Source organism: Equus quagga, chromosome 7 (genome assembly GCF_021613505.1).
Source record: "Equus quagga isolate Etosha38 chromosome 7, UCLA_HA_Equagga_1.0, whole genome shotgun sequence".
In the NCBI taxonomy this organism is placed as follows: Eukaryota; Metazoa; Chordata; class Mammalia; order Perissodactyla; family Equidae; genus Equus; species Equus quagga.
Genome location: NC_060273.1, coordinates 85,601,666 through 85,615,354, shown reverse-complemented (window position 1 = coordinate 85,615,354; position 13,689 = coordinate 85,601,666). Strand labels below are relative to the sequence as shown.

General features: G+C 34.8%; 1 protein-coding gene across 2 annotated transcripts in view; it reads right to left on the bottom strand.

Moving 5' to 3' along the window:
• Positions 1-13,689, bottom strand: part of FNIP1 (folliculin interacting protein 1) — a 129,660-nt gene that overhangs the window by 68,416 nt on the left and 47,555 nt on the right. The window lies entirely within an intron of this gene.

Here is a 13,689-nt window from a genome sequence, read left to right as displayed (position 1 = left end):
TTGGTCTCAAAACCTCTTTATGTTCTTAAAAATTATTAAGGACATCAAAGGGCTGTTGTTTATGTGAGTTATATCAATATTTTCCCATATTAGAAATTAAAACTGAGAAATTTAAAAATGTTTATCCACTTAAATATAACAGCATACTCATTACAAGTTAACATAAGTGACATATTTTTATAGAAAAATACTTCTGGGGAGAGATGTAGGGATGGGAGGAGAAATGCATGAGACTTTAATATTTTACTATACGTACACATATGTAAGTTTAATTTTCTAAAATGAGAATGTATTTATGGGTGACATCAGCAACATGGCGGAGTGAGCAGTTTTCTTTGTCTCTCCCCCTTCGAACTACAACTAATTGGACATTCATCGGTCAACTAAGGATATCCACACAGCACCTCAGGATGCATGAGAGACCCGCGCTGCTATACATCAGAAGGTGGACAGACATCCCCCTAGGAGGAGGTGGAGATAGGTGAGAATGTATTTATGTATTGAATAGTTCAATTTTTAATAAGAGCTAAGCTCAGGACCAGAAGGTTGTGCAGTCTAGTATGGAAGAAGAATATATTTCTATTTATTTTTCTTTGTTCCTCTTGCTTTCCTCCTCCCCCCCAAAAGGTCCTAGAGGTTTCACTGCTCACAACTATCAAAGTTGCAATCCATTACGGTCTTTGATACTCCTAAAAGTAATCCAGTGCTTGATCACAGACACCAGTATGTCCACTCTTCCATGTAAATATCTAAGGTAGGTTTTCAGAAGAAGTAATCTGATTGCAATCACAATTTTTTGAAGACTAATTGTTTTATAGTTGCCATCATCACCAAGGCATTAAAAAAGAGAACTCTGGTAATTCCAAAATCATCTCTAACCAAAAATGTAAAGAGACAGTATGGTAAAGTGAAAACAAGGGCTTAAAACTAAACAGACCTAAATTTAAATCCTGGCTCCTTGGGCAAGCTACTTGACCTCTCTAAGCCTTATTTGTTTAATGTGGAGAAAAACTCTATCTAGTGAGTAGATTATTCATGACATGTAAGGAGTGTGGGTGTGTGTGATTGTATACTTATATATAAATAAACATATTAAGCGTCCTAAATAATGTCTAGAAAACTAGCATATGGTTGCTGATTTGTAGTTATAAATATTATCAGGAAAAAAGTTAAAGTAAGGGAGTTAACATAATCGAATGCCTACTCTGGAATCAGGAACTTCACTAGATATGTCTATTTATATTATTTCATTTAAACACCTGCTTAAAATATTGGCATTTTTAGTATGGATATTCTTGGCCACATCTTAATAATTTTACTACTTATTGACCACCAACAAAATACTAGGCCTTTAAGTATATTTTCTATAATACTCAGTGTGGTAGATATTATAATCCAATTTTACTAATGACAAATCTGAAGCCCAGAGAGGTTAAGTAACTTCACCAAGGTTATAAAAGTTAGTAAGGCTATAATACACTTAGAGTCAAAATCCAGTTGGCCTGACTTATCCATAATTACCAACTACCATTTTATCAGTCAACAAAAGTATTTGATTACTATGTGTAACAAGAACTGGTAAATAGAGGTGAATAAAAGACAGTCCTTTTCCTCATGGAACTAAGAATCTAACATGGGAAACAGACATTTAACAAATAATTAGACAAATATGTATAATGAAATATATATTTTAAATATGTCTAATAAAATAATGATAGCACCAGCTAACTCATATAGCACTTACTATCTGGCAAGGTACTACTCTGTTTTACATATGTTTACTCTTTCAGTCCCCATAACAACTCTACGGAGTAGGTACTATGATTACGCCCATTTTACAGATGAAGAGGTTAACGAACTAAGATGCTTAAGTAAATTGCCCAAGAAAGGACTTAACTTAGTCTAGAGAGATCAAGGAAGTGACGTTTAAGTTGAGACTACTTTAAAAAAAGCACAGGAGTTAAGGTGAAAGAAGAAGAGTGGGAGGGCTAGAAAGATATTCCAGGCTGAGGGAACTATGTATGTCCAACCTCTGAATCAAGAAGCAATTTGCTAGAGAGAGGAAAGGGACAAACATACACCAGCTCCAGGACTGAAGTATAAAAGCGTGTGTAACAGTGTACACAAAAGCTCTCACATACATACATACATAAATACACACACACACACACACACACACACACACACACACACTCCTTTCTCCCACAGCTCCCCAGCTGTCCAGTATCTCTTCTCTTTTCCATTCTGAAGTCACGGCTTTTTTGAAACCAAACAGCAACAACTTCAGTGGAAGATGGTGTAGTGAGGGGCCAGGGAGAGTCAGCAACCCTCAAGTAGACACAGGCCTTCTATGAGCAAAATTGTAGGGCAAAAAGGGTTTAGATTTCTTCTTACTATTTTACTTTCATTCCTAAGGGAAGTGATGCCATATTTTATTTTTAATCCACAAAAACAAATAACACACCCTACTTATGCATAAGAAATGTTATAAACATGACTGAAAAAAAACCCTGGCTTTTTATAAATAGACTATAATTTTTATTAACTTTTTTCACATTTTCAAACAATCACATAAACAAGTCGGAAGTTCAGTTCATTTTTTTTCTGAACCAAATGGCAGCAAGTTGACTCATCAACTCTGACTACTTTAATGTCTACTTCCTACAAAAAAACGACATTCCCCTATGTAACCACAACACAGGCAAAAACTCCAGAATTCATCGTGAATACATCATAGCCACCTAATCCCCAGACTCCATTAAAATTTGGCCAGCTCTCTAAATAACGTTCTATACAGCAAAAGGATCTAATTCACAATCTTGCACTACATTTGTTATATATATATATTTTTTTTTTTGAGGAGATTAGCCCTGAGCTGACATCTGCCACCAATCCTCCTCTTTTCACTGGGGAAGACTGGCCCTGAGCTCACATTCGTACCCATCTTCCTCTACTTTATATGTGGGATGCTTACCACAGCTTGGCTTGACAAGCAGTGCGTAGATCCGTACCCGGGATCTGAAGTAGCAAACCCCAGGCCACTGAAGTGGAACGTGTGAACTTAGCCACCATGCCACGGGGCTGGCCCCTACTTGTTAGATATCTTTAGCCTCCTTCAGTGTGGAAAAGTTTCTGTCTCTCTTTGACTTTCATGACCTTGAACTTCTGAAGATTACAGGGCAGTTATTTTGCAGGCTAAATTTGTCTGACGTTTCCTTATGATAAGATTCAGGTTATACATTCTGGGATGTAATATCACAGAAGTAACACTGTGTTCTTCTCACTGAATCTTATCATGTGGCATATGATTTCAATTTGTTCCATTAGTGATAATATTCTTGATACTGATGATCACTTGATTAAGGTGGTGCCTATCAAGCATTTCCACTGTAAAGAGACTTTTCTCCTTTGTAATTAATAATATTTTTGTCAGGGGAGATTATGAAACTATATGCTGTTTATATTTATATGCTATAAATATGCTATTTCTCATCAAACTTCCAGTTTATTCATTTATATTAGTATAAACTCATAGTTTCCTATTTTATTCAATGAGTTGTAATCTGCTACTATCATTATTTGGTTTTTATACTAAAGTTTTCCTGATTTGGCCAGTAAGAGCCCCTCCAAGTTGGGTTCTGTTGTCCTTTTGACACATTCTCATCATTCTTTAAGCTTTCAGTACAAGAAATTCCAGGCTCATCTTTTTCTTTCCCTGTCCCAGCCCAGGGACCAGTCATTTCCCCAAGGAGTGCTGGTTCCTTTTAGCAGAGAAGGAAATTTAGACAACAAGATCTAGATGCTAGGTATGCCCGTTATACTGGAATCTCACTGTTCCTAGACAATCTCAGTGGACACAGCTAGAGAAAACATGTATGTGTCTACATACACACACAGAAGTTTATATCTACATTTATCGTGTTTGTGTATATATATGTGTGTGTACATATATATATAAACATAAGTTGACACTAATATCTCCAATTCCAATCCAACATCACAGGATTCTTCTAGTTTTCTCCCTTTCCTTATTTATAACTCCCGTCTCTGACACTGAGAAAAACATGTCTCTCATTTTCCTTGACATATATTTATTTTATCAACCCCCTCGTATAAAACTAGTCTCTCATATTCCCTGTCACTCCCTCACCTGCATAGATGTTTCCCTCAGGCTCAAGATACACAGGATAGATGCCCTCCTCATCCCGCTTGGGCACTAACACCCTGTGTCAGTCAACACCTTATGTAAATGTTGCACTCCTCAAACTACCTGGGCTCTGATATTCTGCTTTGGACCACCATGCCTCCAGCACCTGACATCCGTGTTCAGCCCTACCTAATGTTTTAGGACAATTGTTTAGAAGGAGGAGAAGGGTGGGAGGAAGGTAGGCATGGTGGATTATAATTTTTTAATCTGGACACACAATCATATTCCACGTTTTAAATTCTATACCACAACTAAAATTCAAATAAATAACTGGTACTTATAAAGTATTTCTCAGTTTACAAAACTCTTTCAATGAATTTTCAACTTTTTTTCTTGTTCTGTCAACTTTTTAGAATGTTAAGTTGTATGTAAGTAATCTGTTTATAAGATTCAGAAATCAAAACAATATGAAGAAGTATACACAAAGAAATCTGGGTTCCATCCTTCTTCGACTATCTTATTTCTCACTCCACACATTCCCAACAGGTAAAGTCATTTTTCGTGGTTTATTATTATTCTTCAAATATTTCTTTTTGCAAATATAAGCATAATATTACTATTCCTCCTCTCTAACAGAAAAGGTAAGTAATTCAGTTCTGCCCTTGCTTTATTCTCCACTAATATCCTGGAGAATCTTTCTATCTATCTTTAGAAATCTTCCACATTCTTTATATATATATATATATATATATATATATATATCTCCAGCTGCACAGTATTCTGGTGTATAAATACACTATAGCTTATTTAACCAGTCATCTGTTAATGACACTGCTGGTGAAAATGCTGAGTCAAAATGTAAATACATATAATTTTGGTAGATATTGCCAGATTACCCTCCAAGAAGACTGTACCACTTCACTCATTTTAACAGCAAAGTGTTGTCATTCAACATTTGGGTTTTTGCCAATCAAAAAGGAAAGAACTAAAATTACAATACAGTTTTAATTTTCACTTCCTTGATTATGAATGAGAGCAAGAATTTTATTAAATGTGTAATGGCCATTTATATGTGAATTCTCTGCTCTTGTCCTTCACCTAATTTTCTACTAAGTGGTTCTCCTGTTGATTTCTAGGAACTCTTCACATAGATTAGCCCTTGGTCGTATATATTGTAAAAGTGTTTTCCCAGGATATTATTTGTCCTTTAACTTTCCGTATGGTGGTGGGGTTTTTTTTGTTTGTTTTTGCTTTATTTTGTTTACCAAAGAAGTTTTTTTCTTTTTAATTTGACTGTCAAATTTATCACTCTCTTACTTTATGGCTTCTGGGTTTTAAGTCTTAGCTAGAAAGGTCTTCCCTGCTCCAAAGATATATAGGAACTCACTCTTGTTTTCTTTTGTAATGTTACAGGTTTTTTTTTTTTTTTACATTTAAATGTTTGATACATTTGAGATATGAATCCAAATTTATTTTTCTTCTAACTAGCTATCTAGTGGCCAGCCAAGTGGCGCCGCTGTTAAGTTCGCATGTTGCACTTTGGCGGCCGGGGGTTCACCAGTTTGGACCCCAAGTGCAGACCCACACACTGCTTGTTAAGCCACGCTGTGGCAGGTGTCCCACATACAAAGGAAAGGAAGTTGGGCACGGATGTTAGCTCAGGGCCAGCCTTCCCCAGCAAAAAGAGGAGGATTGGTGGCACATGTTAGCTCAGGGCTAATCTTCCTCAAAAAAATAATAAAAATTAAAAAAATAAATGGCTATCTAATTATCTTAATACCACTTATTAATCTTTACCCTACTGATTTTAAGATGATACTTTTATCATATACTAAATTCCTCCACGTATTTGGATCTATTTCTGATCCTCTATTTCATTCCATTAGTCATTTTTGCCTATTTATGTGTCAAAAACACATTGTTTGAACCATTGAGACTTTACAGTATATTTTCAAATTTAGTAGGGCTAGCTCATCCTCACTGCCTTTCTTTTTCATTTTTACAACCCACTATTGCTAATTTTTTTCCATTTGACCTTTAGAATCTACTATCTAGTTCCAGACACCATCCCCCACCAAAAAAAAAAAGAAGCAGGCATTTTTATTGGTACAGCATATTTTACAAAGCAACTTAGAGAAAATGGACAGTTCTATGACACTGAATATTACTCAAAAATATATTTTACCTTTCCATTTGCTCAAGTAAGCTTTTAGGGACTTCAGGAGACTTTTAAAGTTCTAAATACATAGGTTTTTGTTAAGTTTATGCACGGGCACTTTTTAAAACTGCTATTTTAAATGGAGTCTTGGCTTCCTTCATTATCTTCTAATTGGCAGCTATTTGTAATACACTGAGCTGATTTCTGTGTATTAACTTTTATCACCTCCAATTACCTAACCAAGTCCTATGTTTCAAATTTGATATAATTAAGACTCTACTATTAGCACTTGTACAATGCTTCAGAGCATACAAAACTCTCACACATTGTAATTTGCATTTAGTTTTCCAAAGTTATGTGAATTTGCTGATGTACAACTTTACCCTTGTGTATAACCAATGGAGGCTGAAACGTGAATGATCATATAACTTCACAGGGACTCATGAAATAGCACTGCATTATGGTTAGAACAAAAACAATGTCTAAGATAAGGATAATATCATGTGATCAAATCACATTGGATCCATTTGGGTATATCAGTGTTCAAGGAAACCACATCCCAATAATTTTTACATTTCAGCTATAAGATGAATAAGGTCTCAGGATCAAATGTAAAAAAATAAAATAAATTGTTACAAACCAGGGAAGTCCCTTTATTAAAATCATTGAATGTATTCACTTTTATCAGGTTTTCCAGTTCAACAGTCATTTTCATACAATATAACAACAGAGCTGTAAAATGTATGTTCTGAGAAAGCTGTACATTGATAAATATGATTTTATTTCAGCATTGTAAGACAGTATTTACGCATGAAAAGTTATTTACTTTCCAAAACAACATCAAAGCATTTATGTAATTCACCAGTCATAGTATTTGAAATACAATAAAATACACAGCTCCCTCATTTCCTCTCAAAACCCATTAAATATACTCTAAATACACAGTATTTGCTTTATGTGGAAATAGAGACATGATTTTCTTATCCCTATAAGGAGCTATCATGTTCTTTATAGAGGATTTGTTTCAACCAAATACAGAAATGAATGAGTATTTTGTTGTGAAATACTGCCAGACTTCTTCCCCATCCCACATGAAAGGTACTCAGTAAAGTAAATTATGATGACCTATCATCTTTACAAAGAAAACTATCTATCATGTGTCTTATTTAAAGGGACCAAGACTATTTTTACATGGGCATTCTTAATATTGCTATGGCTTCAAAGCAAACAAATTTCATTAATATGATTTTGATCCAATTAATTACACTCAAACTTATTTAGTGAGCCCAAGTACTACTATCTTCTACTCCTGACAACTTTCAAATAAGTTCTTCTCAAAGATAATCCTAAAATTCAGACTCAAGCTGGTATTAAATTGCCTAAGAAATTTACAGCTCTTTCCAAACTAGAAAATGTTAATTTATTTTTGGTAAAGGGAACAGAACAAAGCAATTTAGTAGGGCTCACGTTCTAAAGCTTGACTCTCCTATTTATAACTCATGATGCTATTACTTTGTCAACATTAAGAGAAAAATTTCTGTGAAGAAATTTTTGGTAAATTATTTGGCCAAATTAGTATTTATAATCCTATTCCCTCCTGTAGATTGTTTTAAACTAAGAAAGAGGAGGACATGAGAAGTGACCTTAACATTTATCATGTCAAAATAGAAGGCTGCTATGCAAAGAGAAGGTTGAACAATTTACCTTTATCCAGCAAACTACTAATGCCGAAACTACCTCATTATTATGTATGGACCAAAAATATTTTGTTAAGAAGTTTAAAATTATCATTTATATCACATAGTCCTTCTTTGCCTATATAGAACCCACATGATTTGATGCTCCAAGGGTACAGGTACAGTAAAGTAGATGGAACAAACCACTTAAAGATTCAAACAGCTTGCAATTTGGATGAAACAATGGGTATTTCAATGTGTTCTGTAGTGTTCAAAAGGAACATACAAGATATCCACGAAAATATTTACATGATTTTGATAATAAACAGTTATTAAAATTGATCAAAATATATCCTGAGCACTTACCATATGTGAGGCAGTGTGAAGCTTAGGAAACAAAGGTGAATAACAAATTTTTTACTTTGGTTTTCTTTTTCCAGTCTAATAAGAAATACACTAAAAATACATTTATGATACACAAGTCTATGAAAGACTATGTGCAAAGAATTATGAGAATTCTGATGGAGAAGAAAAGAAATATACCTAGAGGAGCCAGCAGATAGATTACTATTGAGACGCAAAGAGAAAGATAGGGGACTAAGAGAGAAGAGAAGAAACCAAGAAGAGACACCAAAGAGAGACCAAGAGATAGGAGAGCCTGAGAAAAGAGACACTGAGTAGAGACTGAGAGATAGAGAGGCAGAGACTGAGAAACACCAACAGACAGTGAGAAGGAAGACTGAGAGGGACAAAGAGACACAGAAAAAGACAGAAAGACGTATAAATGAAGGAGAAAGCAAAAGAATAATTATTTTGTTGGTATTGGGTAAAGAGGCTTTGTGAATGTTTGCAAAGAAAAAAGCTAACTGAGAGGGCATAAAGAAGACACCAGCAGGAGAGAAGACTAATGAGACTAATGAAGCATCTTCCCAGAAAAGGTGCACAGGGAAGGTTCAAGAAAAGGCATGAGTCGAGACTCATAAGGCTGTTTAAGATAAAAAGGAAGAATACTGAAGAAACACACAATAAATAACATTAATTAACATAAATAGTAAAGGAGAGGTCATACACTGCAATCCAATGGAACAATATCAAGCACAAAGAAAAGCCTCAACAAATATTTGCTAAAAAAAATAATCAAGAGAGTACTGATTAATCAATGTCAAGCTGTCAGCCTCAGCCTAGTTCTGCTGAGCTATCTATCAGCAGTCTAAATACAAAGAAGACATGCTTATCACATTTGCTGCAAGGCCTTAGATTTCAAACTGTCTGGTTGACCATTTACAATTCTATGACGCTTAGGCATCTCACCACTCAGCTACTCAAATCATAATGTTGGATTCACCAAACATCTCTTTCTCCCTCATTCCCCACATCTAACTGTTCTCCACAAGGCAGCCAAATTGATATTTTTCCCTGCATTTTTTTAAATTGAGATAAAACTGACATATACCATAACAGGTGTACAAGATAATGATTCAATATTTGTATATATTGCGAAATTCTTTCCACAATAAGTCTAGTTAACATCTATTCCTATACATGGTTACAATTTTTTCTCTCGTGATGAGAACTTTTAAGACTTACTCCTTTAACAACTTCCAAATACACAATACTATATTAACTATAGTCACCATGCTGTAGATTAAATAAATCTCCATGACTTGTTTACAACTGCAAGTTTGTACCTTTGATTCCCTTCAACCATTTAGTCCACCTCCCATCTGCCCACTTCTAGCAAACACTTATCTGTTCTGTGTCTATGAGTTTGGTTTTTCTTAGATTCCACATATAAGTGAGATCATACAATATTTGTCTTTCTCTGTTTGACTTATTTCACTCATCATAATGCCTTCAAGGTCCATCCACATTGTTGCAAATTTCAAGATGTCCTTTTTATGGCTGAATAACATTCCACTGCATATACGTATGTGTGTGTGTATATAATATAATATAGTATAGTATAATATATTATATTATATATATATACACACACACACAAAAACTTCTTTATCCATTCATCCATCAATGGACACTTGGGTTGCTTCCATGTCTTAGCCACTGTAAACAAAGCTGCAATGAACATGGGGGTGCATATATATTTCCCAGTTAGTGTATCCATTTTCTTTGGATAAATATCCAGAAGTGGAATTGCTGGATCATATCATAGTTTTTAATTTTTGAAGGAACCTCCATACTGTTTTCCATAGTGGCTGCACCAATTTATATACCCACTCACAATGCACCAGAGTTCCCTTTTCTCCACACTCTTGCCACTGCTTGTTATTTCTTGTCTTTTTCATAACAGTCACTCTACCAGGTGTGAGGTAGCTAGGATTTCTACTGCTAAGTTGAATAGAAGTGGTGAGAGTGGGCATCCTTGCCTTGTTTCTGATCTTAGAGGAAAAGCTTTCAGTTTTTCACCATTGAGTATGACGTTAGCTGTGGGCTTGTCATACATAGCCTTTATTACGTTGAGGTATGTTCCTTCTATACTTACTTTGTTAACAGTTTTTATCATAAATGGATGTTGAATTTTGTGAAATGCTTTTTCTGCATCTATTGAGATGATCATATAATCTTTATCTTTCATTTTGTTAATGGACTGTAGCATGTTGATTGATGTGTGGATACTGAACCATCCTCACATGCCTGGAATGCAAGGGGACTTGATCATGTTGTGAGATCCTTTTCATGTATTACTGAATTTGGTTTGCTAATATTTTGTTTTTGCTGAGGAAGATTAGCCCTGAGGTAACATCTACACCAATCTTCCTCCACTTTACATGTGGGTCACCACCACAGCACAGCTGATAAGTAGTGTAGGTCCACGCCCAGGATTCAAACCCACAAACCCAAGCCTCTGAAGTGGACTGTGCCAAATTCAACCACTACACCAAGCGGCCAGCCCTTGGTGTGCTAATATTCTGTTGAGGATTTTTGCATCTACGTTCATCAGAGATATTGGCCTGTAATTTTCTTTTTCTGTGTTGTCATTGTCTGCTTTTGGTATCAGGGTAATGCCGGCCTCAAAAAATGAGTTTGGAAGTGTTCCCTCCTCTTCAATTTTTTGGAAGAGTTTGAGAAGGACAGGTGTTAAATCTTCTTTGAATGTTTGGTAGAATTCACCAGTGAAGCCATCTAGTCCTGGACTTTTGTTTGTTGGGAGGTTTTTGATTACTGACTCAATCTCCTCACTAGCAACTGATCTATTCAGACTTTCTATTTATTCATGATTCATTCTTGCAAGATTTTAGCTTTCTAGGAATTTATCCATTTCTTCTAGGTTGTCCAATTTGTTGGAATATAATTGTTCATAGTAGTCTCTTACGATTCTTTGTAATTCTGTGGTATCAGTTGTAACTCTTTCATTTCTAATTCTTTCATTTCGGATTTTATTTATTTGAGCCTTATGTCTTTTTTTCTTAGTGAGTCTAGCTAAACGTTTGTCAATTTTGCTAATCTTTTCAAAGAACAAGATCTTAGTCAGTTTCATGGATCTTTCCTATTGTCTTTTGAGTCTCTATTTCATTTATTTCCACTCCAGTCCTTATTACTTGCTTTGTTCTACTAACTTTGGGCTTCATTTGTTGTTCTTTTTCTAGTTCCTTTAGGTGTAAAATTAGATTGAGATTTTTGTTTCTTAAGGTAAGCCTATATTGCTATGAACTTCCCTCTTAGAAGTGCTTCTGCTGCATTCCATAGATTTTGGTATGTTGTATTTCTGTTTTGCTTCTAGGTATTTTTTTATTTCTCCTCTGATCTCTTTGATGACCTAGTCACTGTTCAGTACCATGTTTAATTTCCACATATTTGTGAATTTTCCTGTTTTCTTCTTGTAACTGATTTCTAGTTTCATACCACTGTGGTCAGGGAAGATACTTGATATGATTTCAATCTTCTTGAATTTATTGAGACTTGTTTTGTAGACTAACGATCTATTTTGAAGAATGTTCCATGTGTACTTGAGATGAATGTGTATTCTGCTGCTTTCGGATGGAATATTCTGGATATATCTATAAGTCTATCTGGTCTAATGTGTTGTTAAAGATCAATGTTTCCTTATTGATTTTCTGTCTGGAGCATCTATCCATTGATGTAAGTGGGGTGCTAAAGTCTCCTACTATTATTGTATTGCTGTCAATTTCTCCCGTTAAGTCTGTTAATATTTGCTTTACATATTTTGGTGCTGCTATGTTGAGTGCACATATATTTACCAATGTTTTGTCTTCCTTCTGGATTGACCCTTTATCTTTATGTAACGCCCTTCTTTGTCTTTTATTACAGTCTTTGTTTTAAAGTCTATTTCGTCTGATAATAAGAATATCTACACCAGCCTTCCCTTCATTTCCATTTGCATGGAATATCCTTTTCCATATCTTCACTTTCAGTCTGTGTGTTATTACTTCTGAAGTGAGTGTCTTATAGGCAGCATATAGATGAGTCTTGTTTTTTTCATCCATTTAGCCACTCTATGTCTTTTGATTGGAGAACTTAGTCCATTTACATTTAAAGTAATTATTGATAGGTATGGACATAGTGCCATTTTGTTAACTGTTTTCTGGCTGCTTCTGTAGTTCCTCTCTGTTTCTTTCTTATTCTATTTCTCTCTTCCCTTGTGGTTTGATGACTTTCTTTAGCGTTATGTTTGGATTCCTTTCTCCTTTTCTTTCATGTATCTACTAATAAGTTTTTGATTTGTGGTTACCATGAGGTTCACATATAACATCCTATGTGTACAACAGTTTATTTTAAGTTGATAGGAACTTAAATTTGAACACATTCAAAATTAGACATTCTCTCCCCTCACCAAAATTGTTTTTGATGTCACATTTTACATCTTTTTACTTCATGTATTCCTTAACTAATTATTATAGTCTTATTTAATTTTACTACTTTTGTCTTTTAACCCTCATACTAGCTTTATAAGTGATTAATCCACTACATTTACTATATATTTACTCTTAGTGTGATTTTTACTTTCATAAGTTTTCTTGATATTAATGAATGTCATTTCTTTTCAGATTAAAAAGTCCCTTTAACATTTCTTATAAGACTGGTTTAGTGGTGATGAACACCTTTAGCTTTTGCTTGTCTCGAAAACTCTTTCTCTCTCCTTCAACTCTGAATGGTAACTTTGCTGAGTACAGTCTTCTGGGTTGGAAATCCTTTCCTTTCAGCACTTTGAATATGTCATGACACTCCTTTCTGGCCTACAAAGTTTATGCTGAAAAAAATCTGCCAATAGTCTTATGGGGTTTCCCCTGTATGTAACAAGTTGTTCTTCTCTTGCTACTTTTAACATTCTCTCTTTAACTTTTGACATTTTAATAACGGTGTGTCTTGGTGTGGATCTCTTTGGGTTCCTCTCTTTTGGAACTCTCTAGGCCTCCAGGACATGGATGTCTATTTCCTTCCCTAGGTTAGGGAAGTTTTCAACCATTATTTCTTGAAATAAGTTTTATGCCCCTTTCTCTCTCATTTGCTGATCTGTTCTGCCTCATCCAGTCTGCTCTTGAATCTCTCTAGTGTATTTTTCACATCAGTTATTGTAATCTTCACTACGACTTCTGTTGGGTACTTTCTTATATTTTCTGTTTGTTGAATTTCTCACTGTGTTCATTCATTCTTCCCCAAGTTCAGTGAGCATTTTTATGACCAGTATTTTGAATTCTTTATCAGGTAGATTATTTATCTCTGTATTATGA